General features: G+C 45.7%; 1 long non-coding RNA gene across 1 annotated transcript; it reads right to left on the minus strand.

Annotated features, from left to right (window-relative positions):
• Positions 1-1378: 1378 nt before the first annotated feature.
• On the minus strand, positions 1379-23726 carry LOC140604482 (uncharacterized). Its single transcript, XR_012007347.1, has 3 exons — positions 23405-23726; positions 2783-2919; positions 1379-1711 (listed from the first exon to the last, which is right to left on the minus strand). It is a non-coding gene; the product is annotated as an uncharacterized lncRNA (long non-coding RNA).
• Positions 23727-23930: the final 204 nt, after the last annotated feature.

Below are 23930 nucleotides of genomic sequence, written 5' to 3' on the forward strand. Positions count from 1 at the left end.
TGAGGAGCTGTGGGCTCCTGTCAGCATAGACGCAGCCCCATATTTCCCGAAGCCAAAGTGCATGTCCTGAGGAGGACGGGGGTCCTGTCAGTGTTGAGGTGGCCCAACATTTTCCTCAAGCCTCACCAGAAGACCTGAGGAGGCTGGGGGCTCCTGTCAGCATAGATGTGGCCCCAAATCTTCTCAAACCTTCACAGTGGGTCCTGAGGAGGCTGGAGACTCTTGTCAGTGTGGATGCGGCACCCACATTTTTCTTAGGCCTCACCACAGGCCCTGACAAGCCTGGGGTCTTCTGTCCGCATGGATGCATCCCATATTTCCCCAAGTCAACACCAGGGGTCCTAAGGATTCAGCATCCTGTTGTGTCGATGTGACACAACGTCCTCCCGAAGCATCACCGAGGGTTCTGAGGAGGCCGGGGCTTCTGCCATCATTAATGTGGCCCGCAGCTTCCAGAAGCCTCAACTTATGTCCTGAGGTGGCCCAGGGGCTCCTGTCAGCGTGGATGCGGGCCCACATCTTCCTGAAGCTGCGGCTCATCAGCGTGGACGTGTCCCCACGTCCTCCTCAGGCCTCCCCAGCACAGGCTGGCTCCTGTTAGTGCAGGCAGAGGAGGCCTACTGCACATTCATGCCCGCTGGGTGGGGCCTGGGCTCGGGCGCCCCCTGCAGGACGCTCAGGCGCTGCAGGAGTCTGTGCAGAAGGCAGCGGGCGCTCCAGGGGCCGCACCTGCCTCCTTTCAGGCTCCTGCTGTGGCCTGTTAGCTTTGGAAACGTCTCACTGAAACGGAGCCCAACACCTGGCTTCCCCAGAAATACTTAAGGACAAGGAATTGGAGCCCACAGGACGCAAAATGAAATGTGGACCAGAGTTTTACCACGTCCCGCAAAACCCACTCAACCCTCTTCCACTGTGGGCGGGATTGCGGGCTGGTGCAGCCACCCTGGAAACAGTGTGGAGGCTCTGCAGGGCGACTCTATTTATAACATCCTGTGAACAGCAGGTGAACGGCCCGATTTCACTCCGAAGATACAGATGCAGTGAGACTTGGGACACCTGCACCCCAATGTATACAGCAGCCGGGTCCACAGTAGCCACACTGTGGGAGGAGCCTCGGTGCTCTGTGGCAGATGATGGATAAAAAGGATGGGAGATAGATGATGGTCATAGAGAGAGGAATGGAACTCAGCTATCAAAGAGAAGGAAACATTGCCATTTGCAATGACGTGGATAGAACTAGAGGGATCATGTTAAATGAAATAAGTCAGTCAGGAAAGAGAATGACCGTGTGGTGTCATTCATAGGTGGAATTAAAAAGCAAAGCATATAACAACTGTGAAGGGAAGGAAAAACAAATAAGATGAAAACAGTTGCAGGAAATACAGACTCTTTTTTTTAATTTTTATTTATTTATGATAGTCACAGAGAGAAAGAGAGAGGCAGAGACATAGGCAGAGGGAGAAGCAGGCTCCATGCACCAGGAGCCCGATGTGGGATTCGATCCCGGGTTTCCAGGATCGCGCCCTGGGCCAAAGGCAGGCGCCAAACCGCAGCGCCACCCAGGGATCCCCGAAATACAGACTCTTAATGATAGGAAACAAACTGATGGTCGTTGGAGGCAGGGAGGTTAACAGGGGACCTGCATGAAGGAGGTCACGTGATGTCACGAGCATTGCTGTTATCTCCAACTGGTGAATCCCTGATTCTTCCTCTGAAAGTATAATACACTATCCATTAATTAATTGGGTTTAAATTAAATTAAGTTAAAAAAATCCATTGTATCAGAGCACATTTCCTTCTGGACTCTCTGTTTTGCTCCTTCAGCTTATGCCCGAACCACCCCCCATGGGACTGGTTTGCCTAAGTAGGCTCCACGCACCGTCCATGGCCCAGCCCAGGGCTAGAACTCAAGACCCCTGAGATCAGTACCGAAGGTGAGGTCAGGAGTCAGATGCTTAACCAACGGAGCCAGCTGGGGGCCCGAGAACCACACTGCTTTATCCTTTGTGTCTGTGACATCGTTTGAAATAGGAAAGTGCTGCGTCCCACTCTCTCCTGCTCCTCCAGTACTGATTTGCTGTCCGGGGTCTTTTGTGGGGGCAGATTGATGTTATGGTTTTTTTTCTTTTTTTCTTTTTTTTTTTTTTTTTTGCTATTTCTAAGATATGCCACCATGATTTTGATAGGAATGACTTTGAAACTGAGGGTGGCTTCAGAAACTGTGGACATTTTCACAAGATGAGGCTCCCACCCCTCAAACCCAGGACGGCCTCCCAGAACAGAGCCATGTATGGCTCAGTGAACAAGTCTTGTGCTCCTATGGTTCAGTCTCATTATTTATTCTCCTTGATGCTCCTGAGAAGGGAGTCACGTCCTTCCTTTCCTTCCTGAGTGCTCATTGTCGGGACAGAGCAAGGCTACTCTGCTCTGTAGGGTCAGTTTGTGTCCCGTGACTTTACTGAACTCACTCCTTAGTTCTAACAGGTTTTGGTGGAGGCTCCCAGGTTTCCTGTTTCCAGTATCGCGTCTTCAGCATATAGGGACAGTGTGACGTCCCCCTTCCAGGTGTGGAACCTTTGCTGGTTACAGCTTAATGTCCTAGAAAGCCCGACAATAGAATCAAAACTGAGCCCAGGCCAAGGGCAGGAAGCCCCTATTAGAATGAGAACAGAGCTCAATGCCCTTGAAGGCCCCATATAAAAATGTACACAGAACTTGAGGAATTGCTATAGCCCTTCTGGAGGTCCCCGAGACAAGCCCTTAAACCTAAGCAAAAACTCACCTCGGGGTCGAAGTCCCTGCTCCGCACTGTCAGGTATACTTGGACACAAGCTCGAGCTTGTAAATAAACCCTCGTGTGTTTGCTTCGGTGTGGGCTTCTCCATGGTTTTTCGGATTCACAATCTTGGGCACAACAGTCTGAGATAAAAAAACAAAACCAAAAGCATTTCGGACGCGGGCAAAGTGAAAGCAGGGTTCTGAGAGATGCGCTTGGGGCTCTTCTGTGGAGGGCTTGCAGACTGGGGGGTGGGATGCTTAGCCCCAGAACCAGAGGACCCAGTGTCCCCTCCCAAATCACTCCAAACAGCTCCAATCTCAGGGAGCACCACTGCGTCACCTGCTGGAGGCCAGAGGCGCTGAAGACCACCCCAACCCTGACCCCGCAGGTGCATCTCCCAGGCAGATGTGCACCTGACAATCAGCACCATGGGCCATCCCCAGACCCCACACAGACCATTCGCTGCCACCAAGTTGTCAGACCCAAAAGGCTGCAGAGCTTCAGCGCTGCCTGGAAAGAAGGGTCTAGCTTCCTTTGTATTTTGTGCTTTATTTTCATTTATTTTTTTTATTCTATTTTATTAATTGCCTTATTTTATTTTTTATGTATGTACCTTATATATTTCTTATTTTTACTTTCATGGAACATTAATTGTGTTTGTTATTTTGGGATTTAGAATCTTTTTACAAGGAGGCCAAAATAATCTAGTGGTTTTTTTGGGGGAGGGCAGTTGTTATTGTTTTTCTTGGTTTTTCTTTTTTTCCTACTTTCTTTTCTGGAAAATATAATGAGATCGAGAAATTCACCTCCATAAAATAACATGAGGTAGTATTCACAGCCATAAAGTCCATCAAAACAAATATATGATGTCTAAATACATTTTAAAACAATGATTATAAAGATAGCAGCTGGGCTGGAAAAAGAGCACAGAAGAAAACTAGAGAATCCCTTACTGTAGAAATAAAGGAACTAAAATTTAGTCAGGCGAATGTTAAAAATAGTATAACTGAGATGCAGTCCCAAGTGGAAGCCTTAAAAACAAAGAAAGTTATGGACCACAGAGGCAGATTTAGGGAACTCAGCCACTTATTAAAACAATAACATTCATATCATAGGAGACTCAGAAGATGAAGGGAGAGAAAAGGTGGGCCTTACTCATCCAATAGAAACCACAAATACCCACCATTGCTTCAATGTGGATGTAACTGGAAGGTATTATGCTGAGTGAAGTAAGTCAATCAGAGAAGGACAAACATTGTATGTTCTCATTCACTTGGAGAATATAAATAATAGTGAAAGGGAATATAGGGGAAGGGAGAAGAAATGTGTGGGAAATATCAGAAAGGGAGACAGAACATAAAGACTCCTAACTCTAGGAAGCTAACTAGGGGTGATGGAAGGGGAGGAGATCAGGATCTGTATGAATGGGTGACGGGCACTGAGGGGGGCACTTGACGGGATGAGCACTGAGTGTTATTCTGTATGTTGTCAAATTGAACACCAATAAAAAGTGAATATATTATTTAAAAAAAAAAGAAAGAGGGAAAGAAAGAAATAGTGGCACCTTGGTGGCTCAGTCAGTTAAGCTTCTGCCTTAAGTCAGATCATGATCCAGGTCCCAAGGAAGGCTCCCTGTTTAGCAGGGAACCTGCTTCTCCCTCTCCCTCTGCCCCTCTCACTCATGGTTTTTCTCTCCTCTCTCTCTCAAATAAATAAAAAAATCTTTGAAAAAGAAACTAAAAAAAACAAAGCCACAAGAAGAGAAATCTCCCATGTAGAAGAATTTCAAACAATTTGTGCAGACATTCCACCCTCAAGTTGATGAGCATAGCTTCCCACTCTTACGTGTGGAATACACATAGTAACTTCCTTCTACAAAATATATTATGAAAAACTTAAAATAATAATAAGAAGAAGAAGAAGGAGGAGGAGGAGGAGGAGGAGGAGGAGGAGGAGAAGAATCACTTAACTACGGAGAAAGATGACAAACACTACCTCAGCAAGATAATCAGATCGATACCAAGACTGATAAATCATGTTGAAAGTATCTATCCTTTATATGATATAATGAAAATGGCAGTATATCTCTGTATATAATCCACAAAAACAGTTCAATCATGAGATAAACGAAAGACATGTCTCAACTGAGGGAAATTTTCAAAATACTCTCCTTCTCAAAGTATTCCAGTGCAACAACAAGGAAAGGCTGAAAGACTGTCACAATCCAGAGGAGCCTAAGAAAACAGGAGGACAAATGGAATGTGATATGAGGGATGGTAACTTAGCAAAAACTAAGGAAATCTGAATAAAGTATGGTCATTGGTTAATGCAACTATTTTAATATTGATTCATTAGCTAATATTTGTACCATACTGATATAAGATATCAATAATTGGAGAAATTGAGTGCAAGTGCATGCGAATGCTCTGTACTATCTTCTCAATTTCCCTATAAATCTTTCTTTTTTTTCCTAATAAATAAGATTTATTTTGAAAATTGACTTAAATGAAACAGGCTCTCAGTGTGAAGACATTTTAAGAATAGTTAAATTAACTTTTGCCTTATTCTTAAAGACTTCCTTCGATGGGAACAAAGTAATAATTTTATATCAGAAGGAAAGAAAAACACTTATGAACACGTATAATGTCTCCTCAACCTGAAAAGCAGGAACGGATAATAAATAGCAAAAATCAGATAAAAAATACTTCTATTATAATAGACACCATATTGCAAGGGCATTTAAAATTAGCAATGCATAACATTTATTTCCTTGACATTTGTCTTCAAAAGAGTTCAAAGTGTTTCAGTGTCAGTTGAAACAGGGGAAGAATCTCAGGGAAGAATCCTTCACAGAATAATAGGACCACTGGTAATAATATATCTCAGTTCTTTCCAAATCCATAAAGATGCAATTCCTGAGGAGTGACTGAGCTGTGAAGAAAAAGATGAGAAACCCTCATCCCTCTGAATTACTTGTGTCAGAATATTTTAACCATAGTACTACAGACAGTAGTAAATTATCCTTATTAACAGGAAATACGTCTCAGATTGGAATCTGAGCAATCAGAAGGGCAGAGAAAAAACACTTTGAATCGCTCTTCATCTTATAAAGAGAAAGGACAGCTTTTTTATGTACGAAGTCAGTTGTCAAGATAGCCTTAGGGAATAAGAGTCTGCAGCATGGAATCCCGCTGCACAGCTGGGACGCCCACGCCCCAGGTCTTCCTGATCCCAAATCCCTGGGCCTGTCCCCCACACAGGCTGCCAGGCTGAGGTCATTTGCAATTGCTCTCTTAGGAGCTCCGGGGAAGGGGGAAGGAGCTAGATAGGATGGGAAGGGATGCAAGGAGGCCAAGAAAATGAAGGCCTTTCCACTTTAAGTTCAGCGTTCGAACACGTCCAGCCATCCCAGGCCCCCGTGAAGAAGAGATGAAATTTACATTACTTCAGTTACAGGAAAAAAACAAAAGTTTACAGCTTAATGCCCTGGAAAGCCCCACAATAGAATAAGAACAGAGCCCACGCCAAGGGCTGGAAGCACCTATTAGAATGAGAACAGAGCTCAATGCCCTTGAAGGACCCATATCAAAATGTAAACACAACTTGAGGAATTGCTCCAGCCCTTTTGGAGGTCCCCAAGACAAGCCCTTAAAAGCAAAACACCACCTTGGGGTCCAAGTCCCTGCTCTGCTGTGTCGGGTGTACTTGGATGCAAGCTCGAGTTTGGAAATCAACCCTTGTCTGTTTGCATCAGTGTCAGCTCCATAGTGGTTTCTTAGATTCACAATCTTGGGCACAACACCCCCATGTCTCCTCCCACCTGGGCTGAACCACTATCCCCTCCCATCCAGGCTGACACTCAGTCACCTCCCCGCCCACAACAGCTGGGCACAGGCCCTCACACAGGTGTCACGGGCACGGTGGACACTTTCATCATGCCTGGCCTCCCAGAGGAAGGAAAGAGGTTTTGGCAGGACACACTCCCATGGTGGCCCCAGGGCTCCCTGCCCAGCACAGCAGCTCCTGACAGGTGGGGTCTGTGTCCCTGACGCCTGCTCCTCCTCCCCGGGTTTCCCACAGGAAATGAAGGAGGAGGCCCTGGTCTCCTCCAGGGACATCTTGGAGGTAGACTTGGATGTCACCAGGATATTCGGCAGCCACACCATATTTTGGGATGGCTAGGGGGTCGGGTGAGGCTGCTGGGCCAGGGGTCTTCGGGACACCAAGGGAGGCCCGGGGCCTTCTGGGTAGGGAAAATGGGGCTACTGAGGCCGGGGGAGAAATAGCAGCCAACAACACACTGCTCCACGGTAGGATGCTGGGGCTGACACCCGTGCCCACACTCCCGGTGCCTCGGGGATGAGGAGGCCACTAGGATGGGGCCTCCAGGGGTAGCCATGGGAGATGAAGACCAAAGAGGAGAGGGACGGCTCCCTGAGAAGCAGGGGATGGGGTGGGGGATGTGGGGGGCAGGAACCGGACCAGGGGGCCAGGCTGCATAGCCGCGGCTGGAGCAGGACCACATCGATCCCATGAGGGTCGGACGGGTCAGAGTGACACCCACTCTCGGTGCTTTATATTATTCTAAATTTTATGCATTTAATTTCAGACAATTTGCAATTTGAAAGCATATATAGTAAAATGACCCCCAGATAATGTCCCCGGTCCAGCCAGGGCCCTGCAATGACCACACGGAGCCCCAGGGGCAGGTGTCACTGCAAACCCCAGACTAGTCGCCTTTAACTGTAGATGTCTCCTTAGGATCATAGAGGAAGGAGATTTCCTGTGTCCACAGGCCCCCCACGACATCCCCCACATTCCCCACTCTCACACCATCCTCCTACATCATCATCCCCAATGGTATCCCACCTACACATCCCCCTCACACCCACACAGCCCCACACAATCCGCACTCACACTATACCCCAACACCATCACCCCTACACAATCCCCCACACTCCACCACCATCATACCCCTGCCCCCACACCATCCACCACCACACCATTGGCCCCCAGCAATGACCCGATGCAGGTTCCCCCTGTGGGACATGCTCAGCCTCCCCGGGGTTCTCTGGATACCCTAATCCCATCAGAAGCCCGGGTGTCCCATAGAGTACTCAGGGGTTGCAGGGAGGAGGGAAGACAGGAAGCCCCCGACAGGGTGGGTGCAGTTGAGTGATGCAGAGGACCCACTGTGCCCTGATTCTGCCCACTGTCCCTCATTTAGGGTGGCAAACACTGCACAGGACACCAGCCCTTAACCCATGGGGATCTGGGCTGGCCTGGCCCTGGGCTCTGTGAGGGCTGGGGGTGATTTGAGCCCCCACCACAGGCCCAACACAAAGACTAATGGGATCCAGCACACACAGCCCTGGCTAGCCCTGGATTCTGGCCCCAGGCTGAGCCAGCCCTCTCACAGCTGGATGGTGGGCCCCACCTGAACCCACACCAGGAGGCTGGCTCCTACAGGTGCTGGGGACCCAGGGAGCCTGAGGCCGGGGTCCAGCTGCCCTGCGGAGACCCAGCACAGAAGCCCATGAGCTGCAGGTCCAGGTCAGGTCAGCTCTGCTGTCCTCAGAACCGTCTCTCAGACTGAAACCTCAGGACACACGCCCCCACCCAGAGTCCACACATGCTTCCAGGTGGGGGACTCCGGCATCCATCCCCAACCCATGTCATTCTTGCCCTTCCCTAAGGGACAGAAAGTTCTCCATCCCCAGGGGAAGGCGTGCACCCTTGGCTCTGAGCCCGTTTACTGTAGAAAGTCAATAAAGTGTTGTGGTGTGAAAATGCACAGCCAGCCCGCTTCTGTGTCTCCCAGAACACTGTTTATGGGGCATGGAGAGACCCCCAGAGAGGAGGAGGGGGTACCACCTAGGCCCCATAAGCCCCTGCAGGGGCGCCGCCAGGAACACCCGGCTGACGTCCCCACGTGCCTTCCACAGGTGGCCAGATGCCGGGGTCAGGACCCAACAGACTTTACTGGGACTCAGGCTATGCCCCGCGGGCCAGGAGGGCCTGGGACAGAGTGACACTAGGAAGCCTCAGGTCACCAGGGTCTATGCAAAGCGACCCAGAGGTCTGTGCTCCCTCTTTCCAGGAGGCCGTGGCTGGCTGGGTACGGGGCACTTCCTCCCTTCCCCGCATCCCTGTGCCTGTGTGGCTGGGGCAGAGAGGGCCTGCCGGGCGGTCAGCATGGTCCTAGAAGGGATGTTAGGACAGTAGGCCTTTGAGTTGTGCCCAAGATTGTGAATCCAAGAAACCACTGAGGAGCCAACACCAATGCAAACTCCCAAGGGTTCCTTACAATCTGGAGCTTGTGTCCTAGTGCACCCGACACAGCAGAGCAGGGATTTGGACCCTGAGACTAAGAGGCGTAGCAGCTTTATAGGGGCCAGTGGCCCATGGGATACACAGAAAGTTGCACAGTCGTGTCGGTCCACATGCAGGTGGCCGATTGAATTACACCTTACCCTATAGGATCCACTTGACCTGGCCTATTTCTTTGGTCAGAATCGGCGTGCAGTTTTGGCGGGCACAAAGCAGGGTTACATTGTTATGAGCAGATTTACGATTACGGTGTGCCCAGCGGCTTGACTGGGTTGGGGCAACGCCTTAAGACATAAGCAGGTCATGTGGGGGTCATAGGGGAGGTGGCGGTTGTAGCACAAAATGGAATCAGTCCTGCTCTGCTTGTCCAGGGGTAGGCGATTTTTGATAAATTTCCTGGGCCCCACACTTGCAGATCATGCACCTGGGCCATCCTCACCAGGTGGACTCACTGTGCACACCTTGTGGTGCTGGATCTCTCACACCAGTGTGTAGAGGGCACCCTCCTCGCCCTAGTGAGTAGGGGCTGGGTGAGCATGGGGCTTGGCCTGAAGGCCAGGCAGCAGAGGACCGAGGAACACCAGCCCCATCACCACCTCTACTCCCACACACAGGCTGCCGCATGGCTCCCCGTAATGGGCACCCGGCACCTCTGGAGATCCACCTAGGGTGGCCCCGAGGTCCGGCTCCCTGCTGGAGAGGCATCGGGGAGAAGAGAAGCAGGCGGTGCTTGGGGAGACCCACTGCCGGACATTGGATTGTGGCCGAGTCAGACCTTCCACCTCAGCTGACCCTCTGGCTGAAATTCACCTCAGGAGCGAGCGCTGGGTCAGCCAGGAGAGCCCAGCTAGCCACCCAGCATCAGCACCAGAAATGAAGTTGTACCAACCATTTCGGCATTTGGGTGACACAGCCGGAAGATCTGATAGCTGCATGTGACAGCTTCATGTGATAGACACACACACACCCCACAACCAACAAAAGTCAGAATCCCCCCAATGTTGTCAAACAGCAGCTGGATGGTTACATACACGACGCCGTGGTCCCCAATAGGATACCTGGAAGATGCTATAAACCATGACTGCAGAGGTGCTGGAGGCACGGAGATGTGCCTGCTGTGTTCCAAAAAGGAGCGCAGAGGGGCAGAAAGCATCCTACAGAGGGGGGGGGCCCTCCTAGGAAAGGACAACAGGACCCTGTGAAGCCCACGGATGGTGAAATCATTCCTCTTCTCTTTCAGCTTCTGCTTTTCCTACTAAATGCCATTTACCACAATCATAATAGCAAAAATTTATTTTATGTTTTCATATTTCTTTTTATTGGAGTCCAATTTGTATGAATTCTTGCTTCAGCAAGGGTGTCATTCAGGATAGAAAGAGAGAGAAAGATTTTCCCAGACAGGCAAAGTATAAAGGAGTTCATGACCACTAAACCAGTCCAGTAAGGAATTTTCAGAGGGAGCATTCTAGTGAGGGAAAAAAGAGACCAAAAGCAACAAAGACTAGAAAGGACCAGAGAACGTCACCAGAAACACCAACTCTTCTGGTAACACAAAGGCACAAAGTTCATATTTTGAATAAGCACTCTGAATGCTGATACTAAATGCTCCAATCAAAAGATATAGGGTATCAGAGTGCCTTAAAAAACAGGATCCGGGATGCCTGGGTGGCTCAGGGTTTGAGCCTCTGCCTTTGAATCAGGATGTTATCCTAGAGTCTGGGATCGAGTCCCATATTGGGCTCCTGGTGGGAAGCCTGCTTCTCTCTGGGCCTAATTTTCTGCCTCTCTCTCTCTCTCTCTCTCTCTCTCATGCTCTCAAAAATAAAATCGTTATTAAAAAAACAAGGTCCATAGGTATGCTGCCTACTAGATGCTCACCTTAGACCTATAGACACCAGCAGATTGAAAGTCAGGGATGGAAAATCATCTATCACGCTAATGGTTATGAAAAGAAAGCTGGAGGACCAATGCTTATATTAGAAAAACTAGATTTGAAACCAAACCCTGGGGGACACCTGGTGGCTCAGTTGTTGAGCATCTGCCTTTGGCTCAGGGTGTGTTCCTGGGATCCCAGGATCGAGTCCCACATCGGCATCCCTTTGGGGAGCCTTTCTCTCCCACTGCCTATGTTTCTGCCTCTGCTTCTCTGTGTATCTCTCATGAATAAATAAATTAAATATTCAATCTCAAAAAAGAAAGAACAAATACTATAAGAAGTGATGAAGAAGGGCATTATTTCATAGTTAAAAAGACTCTCTATCAGGATCAAACAACTAAATATTTATGCTGCCAACATGGGAGTACCTAAATATGGAAAACAATTACCAACAAATGTACAGGAACTCACTGATAATAATACAATGACGGGATTTTAACACCCAACCACTTATGGCAATGGACCGATTGTCTATGCAGGAAATCAACAGGGGAACAATAGCCTTGACACACTGGACCACAGGGACCCAACAGATATAGTCTGAACATTTCTTCCTAAAGCAGAATACACATTACTTTCTTTTTTTTTTAAAGATTTATTTATTTATTCATGATAGTCACACAGAGAGAGAGAGAGGCAGAGACATAGGCAGAGGGAGAAGCAGGCTCCAAGCAGGAAGCCTGATGTGGGATTTGATCCCGGGTCTCCAGGATTGCGCCCTGGGCCAAAGGCAGGCGCCAAACTGCTGCACCACCCAGTGATCCCAGAATACACATTCCTTTCAAGTGCACATGGGACATTCTCCAGAACAGATCATATCATAGGCCACAAATCAGCCCTCAACAGGTACAACAGGTTCAAGGAGTTTGATATCACACCCTGTATATTTTTTTTAATTTTTAATTATTTATGATAGTCACACAGGGAGAGAGAGAGGCAGAGACATAGGCAGAGGGAGAAGCAGGCTCCATACACCAGGAGCCTGACATGGGATTTGATCCTGGGTCTCCAGGATCACGCCCTGGGCCAAAGGCAGGTGCCAAACCGCTGCGCCACCCAGGGATCCCCACCCTGTATATTTTTAACCACGATGCTATGAAACTTGAAGTCGGCAGTAAGAAAAAATTTGGACAGACCAAAAATACGTGGAGATTATGAACATCCTACTAGAGAATGAATGGAGCAACCAGGAAATTAAAGAGGAAATTTAAAACAAATGAAAATGAAAACATGTTTCCAAACCTCTGGGATGTAGCAAAGGCAGTCCAAAGAGGGAAGTACATAGCAATACAGGCTTACCTCAGGAAACAAGAAGTCTGGGATCCCTGGATGGTGCAGCGGTTTGGCGCCTGCCTTTGGCCCAGGGCGCGATCCTGGAGACCCGGGAACAAATCCCACATCGGGCTCTTGGTGCATGTAGCCTCCTTCTCCCTCTGCCGATGTCTCTGCCTCTCTCTCTCTCTGAGACTATCATAAATAAATAAAAATTAAATAAAATGTTTAAAAAAAAAGGAAACAAGAAGTCTCTAATACACAACCTAACCCTACACCTAAAGGAGCTGGAAAAGGCATAGCAAACAAAGCCTAAATCCTACAGAAGAAGGGAAAAAATTAAGATGAGAGCAGAAATAAACAATACAGAAATAAAAAAACAGTAGAATGGAATAACGAAACTAAGAACCGGTTCTTCAAAATAATTAATAAAATGGATCAAGCCCTATCCAGACTTATGAATGAGAAAAGACCTAAATAAATAAAATCACAAATGAGAGAAGAGTGATCACAATCAACACCAGAAAAATAAAACAATTATAAGGGAATACTATGAAAGAATATAGGTTAACAAACTGGGAGACCTGGAAGAAATGGACAAATCCCTAGAAATGTGCAAATGAGCAAAACTGAAATAGGAGAAATAGAAAATGTGAACATACCCATAACTAGCAAAGGAATTGAATCAGCAAGGCACTTGGGTGCCTCAGTTGTTGAACATGTGCTTTGGCTCAGGTCATGATCCTGGGGTCCTGGGGAATCAAGTCCCACATCAGGCTCCCCGCATGGAGCCTCATGTTCCCTGTGCCTATACCTCTGCATCTCTGTGTCTTGCATGAATACATAAATAAAATCTTTAAAAAAGAAAAAAGATAAGAAAGGACACAAATAAAATCAGAAATGAGAAAAGAGAAATAAAAACCAACACTAGAGAAATACAAAAGATTATAAGAGAATATGATGAAAAATTATATGCCAGCAACCTAGAACCTGGAAGAAATAGATCAATTCCTGGAAATATATAACATAGCAAAAATCAAAAATGAAGAAATAAGAAATTTGAACAGACAGTTGACCAGCAAAGAAATTGAATCAGCAATCAGGGTTCTACCAATAGGAGATGCTTAGATCAATAGAACAGAATGGAAAGCCAAAACAAGATACAAACATGTATCTATGACCCATAATGGACAACAAGGCAGGAAGGAATATCCAATGGCAGAAAGTCTCTTCAACAAACCCTAACCCTGACTGCAGGATAAGAACAAATGGTGTTGGGAAAACCAGGCAGCCACATGCAGAAGAATGAAACTGGACCACTTTCTTACTCCATATATATAAAAAATAAATTCAAAATGGATGAAAGACCTAAATGTGAGACCAAAAAACATATAAAGAAGAAAAGATAGGCAGCAATGACTTTGACATTGGCCATTGGATCTTCTTTCTAGATATGCCTCTGAGGTGAGGGAAACAAAAGCAAATATCCTATTGTGACTTCATCAAATTGAAAAGCTTCTGCAAAGTGAAGGAAAGAACCAAAGCTAAAAGGCAACATACAGGAGCAGGGGCAAGATGGCGGAAGAGTAGGGTCCCCAAGTCACCTGTCCCCTCCAAATTACCTAGAAAACCTTCAAATCATTCTGAAAATCTTCGAATTCTGCCTGAGATTTAAAGACAGACCAGCTGGAATGCTACAGTGAGAAAAGTTCGCGCTTCTATCAAGGTAGGATGACGGGGGAAAAAGAAATAAAGAAACAAAAGGCATCCAAGTGGAGGGGCACCACGAGGAGCCGGGCTAAGGCCAGGCGGTGTGCCCCCTGGTCAGGAGAGCTTTGTCCCAGAGAAGCAGGATCAGCACCAATCTTCCTGGGCAGAATGGCACCCACAGGGATTCAGAGCAGGACCCCAGGAGGGCGGGGATACCCTCGTGCTCCCTGGGACACTAAGAGACACCTGCACTCCCAGGAGAGTGCACCAAGCTCCCTAAGTGCTGCAGGGCACGTGCACTGACTTGGGAGCAGCTCAGAGGGGTTCGGGCAGGGCTCTGCGTGGAGCGGGTTGCATACCCCGGGAGCAGCTTGGTGGCAGTGCCTCAAGCAGAGGAAGTGGCTCCGTGCAGAGGGGGCTGTGCGGCTCAGGAAGCAACTCGGAGGTGCTCAGGCGGTGGCTCCCTGAGGGGGCTGCCCGACCAGGAGCAGCTCAGAGGGGCTGGGCGGCAGCTGTGGGGAGAGGCGGCTGCACAGACAGGAGCGTGAATCCAACAGCGCAGGCCCCAGAGCACAAGGCGCCAGGACACAGCCCAGGATTTGGCCTCCCCTGGGACAGGCAGAGGCCCGGATGGCCCAGGACAACAAGGATTCTCCTGCCCAGAGCTGAGCAGATCAGCGGTCCCGGCCCAGACTCCAGGCCCTGCAGATGGACTGCTCTGGAGTTACTGTGGGTGCTGAATACAGGTATCCAGAGCTGGCCGCTGCCACTGGGGTTGTTCCTCCTGAGGCCTCACGGGGTAAACTACGCCCACTGAGCCCTGCACCAGGCAGTGGACAGAGGAGCTCCCCCAAGTGCTAACATCTGAAAATCAGCACAACAGGCCCTGCCCCAGAAGTCCAGCTAGATGGACAAGTTCCAGGGGAAGTCAAGGGACTTAAAGTATACAGAATCAGAAGATACTCCCCCACGTTTTTTTTTTATTTCTGATTGCTTCGCCCTCCCTTTTCCCCCTTCTTTCCTTTTCTTTCTCTTTTTATTCTCTTTTTTCTTCTATCTTCCTTTATTCTTTTTTCTTTTTCTCTTTTCTTTCCTTCTTTCTCTCCTCTCTTTTTCTCCTTTACCCAATAAAATTTGTTTTTGGCCACTGCACTGAGCAAAATGACTAGAAGGAGAAGCTCACCTCAAAAGAAAGAATCAGAAACAGTCCTCTCTCCCACAGAGTTACAAAATCTGGATTAGAATTCAATGTCAGAAAGCCAATTCAGAAGCACTATTATACAGCTACTGGTGGCTCTAGAAAAAAGCATAAAGGATCAAGAGACTTCATGACTGCAGAATTTAAATCCAATCAGGCAGAAAGTAAAAATCAATTGAATGAGATGCAATCCAAACTAGAAGTCCTAACGATGAGGGTTAACAAGGTAGAAGGACGAGGGAATGACATAGAAGACAAGTTGATGGCAAAGAGGGAAACTGAGGAAAAAAGAGACGGACAATTAAAAGACCAGAAAGACAGATTAAGGGAAATAAACGACAGTCTGACGAAGAAAACCTACGTGTAATTGGGGTTCCCGAGGGCACCAAAATGGACAGAGGGCCAGGATAAGTATTTAAACAAATCCTAGCTGAAAAATTTCCTAATCTGGGAAGGGAAACAGGCATTTAGATCCAGGAAATAGAGAGATTCCCCCCTAAAATCAATAAAAACCGTCCAACACCTTGACATTTAATAGTGAAGCTTCCAAATTCCAAAGATAAAGAGAAGATCCTTAAAGCAGCAAGAGACAAGAAATCCCTGACCTTTATGGGGAGGAGCATTAGGGTAACAGCAGATGTCTCCACAGCGACCTGGCAGCCCAGAAAGGGCTGGCAGGATATATTCAGGGTCCTCAATGAGAAGAACATGCAACCAAGAATACTTTATCCAGCAAGCTCTCATTCAAAATGGAAGGAGAGATAAAGAGTTTCCAAGACAGGCAGGAACTGAAAGAATATGTGACCTCCAAACCAGCTCTGCAAGAAATTTTAAGGGGGACTCTTAAAATTGCCCTTTAAGAAGAAGTTCAGTGGAACAATCCACAAAAACAAGGACTGAATAGATATCATGATGACACTAAACTCATATCTATCGATAGTAACTCTGAACATGAACAGGCTTAATGACCGCGTCAAAAGGCCCAGGGTTTCAGACTGGATAAAAAAGCAGGACCCATCTATTTGCTGTCTACGAGAGACTCATTTTAGACAGAAGGACACCTACAATCTGAAAATTAAATGTTGGAGAACCATTTACCATTCAAATGGTCCTCAAAAGAAAGCAGGGGTAGCCATCCTTATATCAGATAAACTAAAATTTACCCCGAGGACTGTAGTGAGAGATGAAGAGGAACACTAAATCATACTTAAGGGATCTATCCAACAAGAGGACTTAACAATCCTCAATATATGCCCCGAATATGGGAGCTGGCAAATACTTAAACCAATTAATAACCAAAGTAAAGAAATACTTAGATAATAATTATCTTATACTTGGTGACTTCAATCTAGTTCTTTCTACCCTCGATAGGTCTTCTAAGCACATCTCCAAAGAAACGAGAGCTTTAAATGATACACTGGACCAGATGGATTTCACAGAAATCTACAGAACTTTACATCCAAACTCAACTGAATGCACATTCTTCTCAAGTGCACATGGAGCTTTCTCCAGAATAGACCACATACTGGGTCACAAGTAGGGTCTGAACCGATACCAAACGATTGGGATCGTCCCCTGCATATTCTCAGACCATAATGCCTTGGAATTAGAACTAAATCATAACAAGAAGTTTGGAAGGAGCTCAAACACGTGGAGGTGAAAAAAAAAAAAAAAAAAACACGTGGAGGTGAAGGATCATCCTGCTAAAAGATGAAAGGGCCAACCAGGAAATTAAGGAAATATTAAAAGATTCATGGAAACTAATGAGAATGAACATACAACCATTAAAATATTTGGCTTGCAGCAAAAGCAGTCCTAAGGGGGAAATACATCACAATATAAGCATCTATTCCAAAATGCGAAACTACTCAAATACAAAAGCTAACCTTACACATAAAGAGGCTAGAGCAAAAAAAAAGCAGATAGATCCTACACCCAACAGAAGAATAGAGTTAATTAACATTCGAGCAGAACTCAAGGAAATCGAGAGCAGAAGAAATGTGGAACAGATCAACGGAAGGAGGAGTTGGTTCATTGAATGAATTAATAAGATAGATAGACCATTAGCCAACCTTATTAAAAAGAAGAGAGAGAATATTCAAATTAATAAAATCATGAATGAGAAAGGAGAGGTCACTACCAACACCAAGGAAATAAAAAGGATTTTAAAAACATATTATGACCAGCCATACACCAATAAATTAGGCAATCTAGAAGAAATGGACGCATTCCTGGAAAGACAGAAACTGCCAGAACTGGAACAGGAAGAAATACAAAACCTGAACAGGCCAAAAACCAGGGAGGAAATTGAAGCAGTCTTCCAAAACCTCCCAGGACACAAACGTCCAGGGCCAGATGGCTTCCCAGGGGAATTCTATCAAACGTTTAAAGAAGAAACCATACCTATCCTACTAAAGATGTTTGGAAAGTTAGAAAGAGATAGAGTACTTCCAAATTCATTCCATGAGGCCAGCATCACCTTAATTCCAAAACCAGACAAAGACCCCACCAAAAAGGAGAATTACAGACCAATAGCCATGATGAACATGGATGCAAAAATTCTCAACAAGATACTAGCCAATAGGATCCAAAAGTACATTAAGAAAATTATTCACCATGACCAAGTAGGATTTATCCTCGGAACACAGGCTGGTTCAACACTCTTCAAACAATCAATGTGATTCATCATATCAGCAAGAGACAAACCAAGAACCATATGATCCTCTCATTAGATGCAGAGAAAGCATTTGACAAAATAGAGCATCCATTCCTGATCAAAACACTTCAGAGCATAGGGAGAGAAGGAACATTTCTCGTCATCTTAAAAGCAATCTAGGAAAAGCCCACAGCAAATATCATTCTCAGTGGGGCCGCACTGGAGGCCTTTCCCCAAAGATCAGGAACAAGACAGGGATGTCCACTCTCCCACTGCTATTCAACATAGTACTGGAAGTCCCAGCCTCAGCAGACAGCAAAAAGACATTAAAGGCATTCAAATTGGCAAAGAAGTAGTCAAACACTCCCTCTTTTCAGATGACATAATACTTTACCTAGAAAACCCAAAAGCCTCCACCCCAAGATTGCTAGAACACATACAGCAATTTGGTAGCGTTGCAGGATACAAAATCAATGCCCAGAAATCAATGGCATTTCTATACACTGACAATGAGACTGAAGAAAGAGAAATTAAGGAGTCAATTTCATTTACAATTGCACCAAAAAGCTTAAGATACCTAGGAATAAACCTAACCAAGGAGGTAAAGGATATACCCTAAAAACAATAGAACACTTCTGAAAGAAATTGAGGAAGACACAAAGAGATGGAAAAATATTCCATGCTCATGGATTGGCAGAATTATCATTGTGAAAATGTCAATGGTACCCAGGCAATGAACACGTTTAATGCAAGCCCTATCAAAATACCATGGACTTTCTTCAGAGAGTTAGAGCAAATTATTTAAGATTTGTGTGGAATCAGAAAAGACCCCGAATAGCCAGGGGAATATAAAAAAGACAACCTTATATGGGGACATCACAATGCCAGATTTCAGGGTGTACTACAAAGCTGTGGTCATCAAGACAGTGTGGTACTGGCACAAAAACAGACAAATAGATCAATGGAACAGAATAGAGAACCCAGAAGTGGACCTTGAACTTTATGGTCAACTAATATTCGATAAAGGAGGAAAGACTATCCATTGGAAGAAAGACAGTCTCTTCAATAAATGGGGCTGGGAAAATGTACATCCACATGCAGAAGAATGAAACTAGACCACTCTCTTTCACCATACACAAAGATAAACTCAAAATGGATGAAAGATCTAAATGTGAGACAAGATTCCATCAAAATCATAGAGGAGAACACAGGCAACACCCTTTTTGAACTTGGCCACAGTAACTTCTTGCAAGATACATACACGAAGGCAAAAGAAACAAAAGCAAAAATGAACTGTTGTGATTTCATCAAGATAAGAGGCTTTTGCACAGCAAAGGATACAGTCAACAAAACTAAAAGACAACCTACAGAATGGGAGAAGATATTTGCAAATGATGTATCAGATAAAGGGGTAGTTTCAAAGACCTATAAAGAACTTCTTAAAATCAACACTAAAGAGACAAAGAATCCAATCATGAAATGGGCAAAAGACATGAAGAGAAATCTCACAGAGGGAGACACTGACATGGCCAACATGCACATGAGAAAATGCTCTGCATCACTTGCCTCAGGGAAATAGAAATCAAAACTAAAATGAGATACCACCTCACACCAGTGAGAATGGGGAAAATTAACAAGGCCGGAAACCACAAATGTTGGAGAGGATGCGGAGAAAAGGGAACCCTCTTACACTGTTGGTGGGAATGTGAACTGGTGCAGCCACTCCGGAAAACTGTGTGGAGGTTCCTCAAAGAGTTAAAAATAGACCTGCCCTATGACCCAGAAATTGCACTCTTCCCTATTTACCCAAAATATTCAGATGCAATGAAACGCCAGGACACCTGCACCCCGATGTTTTTACCAGGAATGTCCACAATAGCGACACTGTGGACGGAGCCATGGTGTCCATTGAAAGATGAATGAATAAAGAAGATGTGGTTTATGTATACAATGGAATATTCCTCAGCCATTAGAAACGACAAATACCCACCATTTGCTTCAACGTGGATGGAACTGGAGGGTATTATGCTGAGTGAAGTAAGTCAATTGGAGAAGGACAAATGTATGTTGTCATTCAATGCGTTAATATAAATAATAGTGAAAAGGAATATAAGGGAATGGAGAAGAAATGTGTGGGAAATATGAGAAATGGAGAAAGAACATAAAGACTCCTAACTCTGAGAAAGTAACTAGGGATGCTGGGAGGGGAGGAGGGCAGGGGGTGCGGGTGAATGGGTGACGGGCACTGAGGGGGGCACTTGCCGGGATGAGCATGGGTGTTATTCTGTTTGTTGGTAAACTGAACACCAATAAAAAATAAATTTACTAAAAAAAAAAGTTCAAACAACTAAACATTTATGCTGCCAACATAGGAGTACCTAAATATAGAAACCAATTAACAACAAACATACAGGAAATCACTGATAATAATACAATGACAGGGGATTTTAACACCCACTTATGGCAATGGACTGATCGTCTATGCAGAAAATCAACAGGGGAACAATAGCCTTGACACACTGGACGAAAGGGACTCAACAGATATAGTCTGAACATTTCTTCCTAAAGAAGAATACACATTCCTTTCAAGTGCACATGGGACATTCTCCAGAAAAGATCATATCATGGGCCACAAATCAGCCCTCAACAGGTACAACAGGTACAAGAAGGTTGATATCACCCCTTGTACATTTTCGGACCACAACGCTATGAAACTCGAAGTCGACAGTAAGAAAAAAAATTGGACAAACCAATAATACATGGAGATTATGAACATCCTACTAGAGAATGAATGGAGCAACCAGGAAATTAAAGAGGAAATTTAAAACAAATGAAAATGAAAACATGTTTCTCCAAACCTCTGGGATGTAGCAAAGGCAGTCCTAAGAGGGAAGTACATAGCAATACAGCCCTAAAGAAACAAGAAGTCTCCAATACACAACCTAACCCTACACCTAAAGGAGCTGGTAAAGGAATAGGAAACAAAGCCTAAATCCTACAGAAGAAGGGAAAAAATAAAGATGAGAGAAGAAATAAACAATGCAGAAAAAACAAAACAGTAGAATGGAATAACGAAACTAAGAGCTGGTTCTTCAAAAATTAATTAATAAAATGGATCAAGCCCTAGCCAGCCTTATCAACGAGAAAAGAGAAAACCTAAATAAATAAAATCACAAATGAGAGAAGAGAGATCACAATCAACACCAGAAAAATAAGATGATTATAAGGGAATACTATGAAATATTATACACTAACAAACTGGGAGACCTGGAAGAAATGGACAAATCCCTAGAAATGTGCAAACGAGCAAAACTGAAATAGGAAGAAATAGAAAATATGAACAGACCCATAACTAACAAAGAAATTGAATCAGTAAGGCACCTGGGTGCCTCAGTGGTTGAGCATCTGCTTTGGCTCAGGTCATGTTCCCGGGGTCCTGGGGGATCACGTCCGACATCAGGCTCCCTGCATGAAGCCTCATTTTCCCTCTGCCTATAACTCTGCCTCTCTGTGTCTCTCATGAATACATAAATAAAGGTGAAGCCACTGTGGAAAACAGTCTGGAGGGTCCTCAAGAAATTAAAAATAGGGGATCCCTGGGTGGCACAGTGGTTTGGTGCCTGCCTTTGGCCCAGGGCGTGATCCCTGAGACCCGGGATCGAATCCCACTTCGGGCTCCCAGTGCATGTAGCCTGCTTCTTTCTCTCCCTGTGTCTCTGCCTCTGTCTCTGTGACTATCATAAAAAAAATTTAAAAAAGACTTTAAAAATAGAGCTACTCTACGATTCCAAAATTGCACAGCTAGGTATTTACCCCGAGGATACAAAAGTAGTTTAGTAGATTTTAAGAGGAACATGCAGCCCAGTGTTGGTAGCAGCATTATCAACAACAGCGAAAGTGTGTATAGAGCCGAGATGTCCATCGACAGATGAATGGGCAGAGACGATGTGTTAAATATACACACTGCAACATCACTGGGTCATCAGAAGGGATGAAATGAAGCCATTTACAATGACGTGGGAGAAGTGGAAAGGACTTATGCTAAATGAACTCAGTCAGTCAGAGAATACAGATTCCAAATACCATACAATTGCATTCACATGTGAATTTTAAGAAACCAAACAAACTGGCAAATGGGCAAAGGGTGGGATGAGAGATGCAAACCAAGAAACACACTCTTAACCACAGAGAATAAACTAATAAATACCAGAGGAAGGTGGGGGGTGGGAAATCAGGGGATGGGGATAGTGGAGGGCACCTGTGACCAGTACCAGGCGTTGTATTCAAGGGTTGAATCACTATGTGGTAAACCTGAAACTATATCATACTGTGTTTACAAAGAGGAATTTAAGTAAAACTTTAAAATAATAATTGGTAGTATAGAGAAAACAAGTGCACACAAGAGATAAAATCAGAAAGGCAACTGAAAATCCAAACAAAGTGTTTTTAGAGCCACAAATCCCCTCCTTCGCTCAGCTCACGAGAATCCTGCCATGCCTATTCTCACCCCAGAGAAGACTGGATTTTGATTCTCTGGGGAGGCCACTGACTTGGTGGAATCAGGCTATCTTTGAAACCAAAACCTAAATAGAGTGCATAAAACTAAACTGCCCAAGATGCTAGGAGTCCCAGTGCAGGCACATGCCAAGACAGAAACTCTAACCATACACAGACATAACCCTTACCCTACACTTAAGCCTAATGTTAACCTAACACTTAAACAAGAACTATCACTAATCAAAAACCAAACACAAACCCCAAGACCAAACCACATTCACTGAACCTACCTGCCAAGCCACACCCTAACTCCTAAACCTATTCTGAGGTTTCCTTAACCCTGACCCTTACCTTAAATCTAATCGTAACCCTAACCTCTAACCCTAACCTTAACTTAATGTACTCAAATCCTATTCCTAACCTTAATTTGTACCCTAACCCTAACCCTCTAATACTAACCCTATCTCATACCCCAAACTGTACACTACCCATACCCTAAAACTAATCCCTAACCCACTGCCTAACCCTATCTCTTACCCTTTTCCAAAACCATACCCTGACCCTACCCTGACCCTATCCCTAACCCCTAACCAAACACTAACCCTAACACTAGCACTAAACCCTATCCTAAGCCTAACCCTAAACCTAGGCCTAGCTTTAACTCTAACCCTTAACGCTAACCCCTAACCCTAACTCACACCCTAACCCCTAACCCTAACTGCAAACCTAATCACAACCCTAACACTAACCATAACCCTAACCCCAACTCCTAACATCCTGCCCTAATCCCTAAGCCTAAACCCTAACCCTAACTCTAAATCCTGTCCCTAACACTAACCCTAACCCCTTTCCCTAATCCCTAACCCCCAGCCTAACTCCTAACCACTGACCCTTACCCTTATCCCTCACGCTATCCTCTAATCTGTAACCATAAGCATAATCACTAAACCCTAACATCTAACCTAACTTAACCACCAACTGCCTCCCCTCCCCTGACCCTACCATTCATTCTACCCATTCACTTACCCTGTGGTTCTGAGTAGTCCCTTCTGATGTGGACGTGGCCCCCAACAGCACCTCCAGAGTCCTCCAGGGGGTCCTGAGGAAGCCAGGATCCTGTGAGTGTGGATGTGGCCCCACGTGTTCTTGGGTCATAGTCAGCAGGTCCTGAGGACACGGGTCTCCTGTCACTGTGGACTATGCCTCACATCCTCTGGAAGCCTCACAGCAGGTCCTCAGGAGGCCAAGGGCTCCTGTCAGCCTGGACATGGCCCCATGGCCCCCAGAAAACTCACTGCCGGTCCTGAGGGGGCTGTGGGCTCCTGTCAGCATAGACGCAGGCCCATATGTCCTGAAGCCAAAGTGCTGATCCTAAAGAGGCTGGAGACTCCTGTCAGTTTGGATTCGGCACCCACATTTTTCTTACGCCTCACCACAGGCCCTGACAAGGATGGGGTCTTCTGTCTGCATGGAAGCATCCCCATATTTCGCGAAGTCTACACCCGGGGTCCTGAGGACGTCAGCGTCCTGTTGTTTGGGCGTGGCCCCCAGT

Source organism: Canis lupus, chromosome 15, assembly GCF_048164855.1.
Source record: "Canis lupus baileyi chromosome 15, mCanLup2.hap1, whole genome shotgun sequence".
In the NCBI taxonomy this organism is placed as follows: Eukaryota; Metazoa; Chordata; class Mammalia; order Carnivora; family Canidae; genus Canis; species Canis lupus.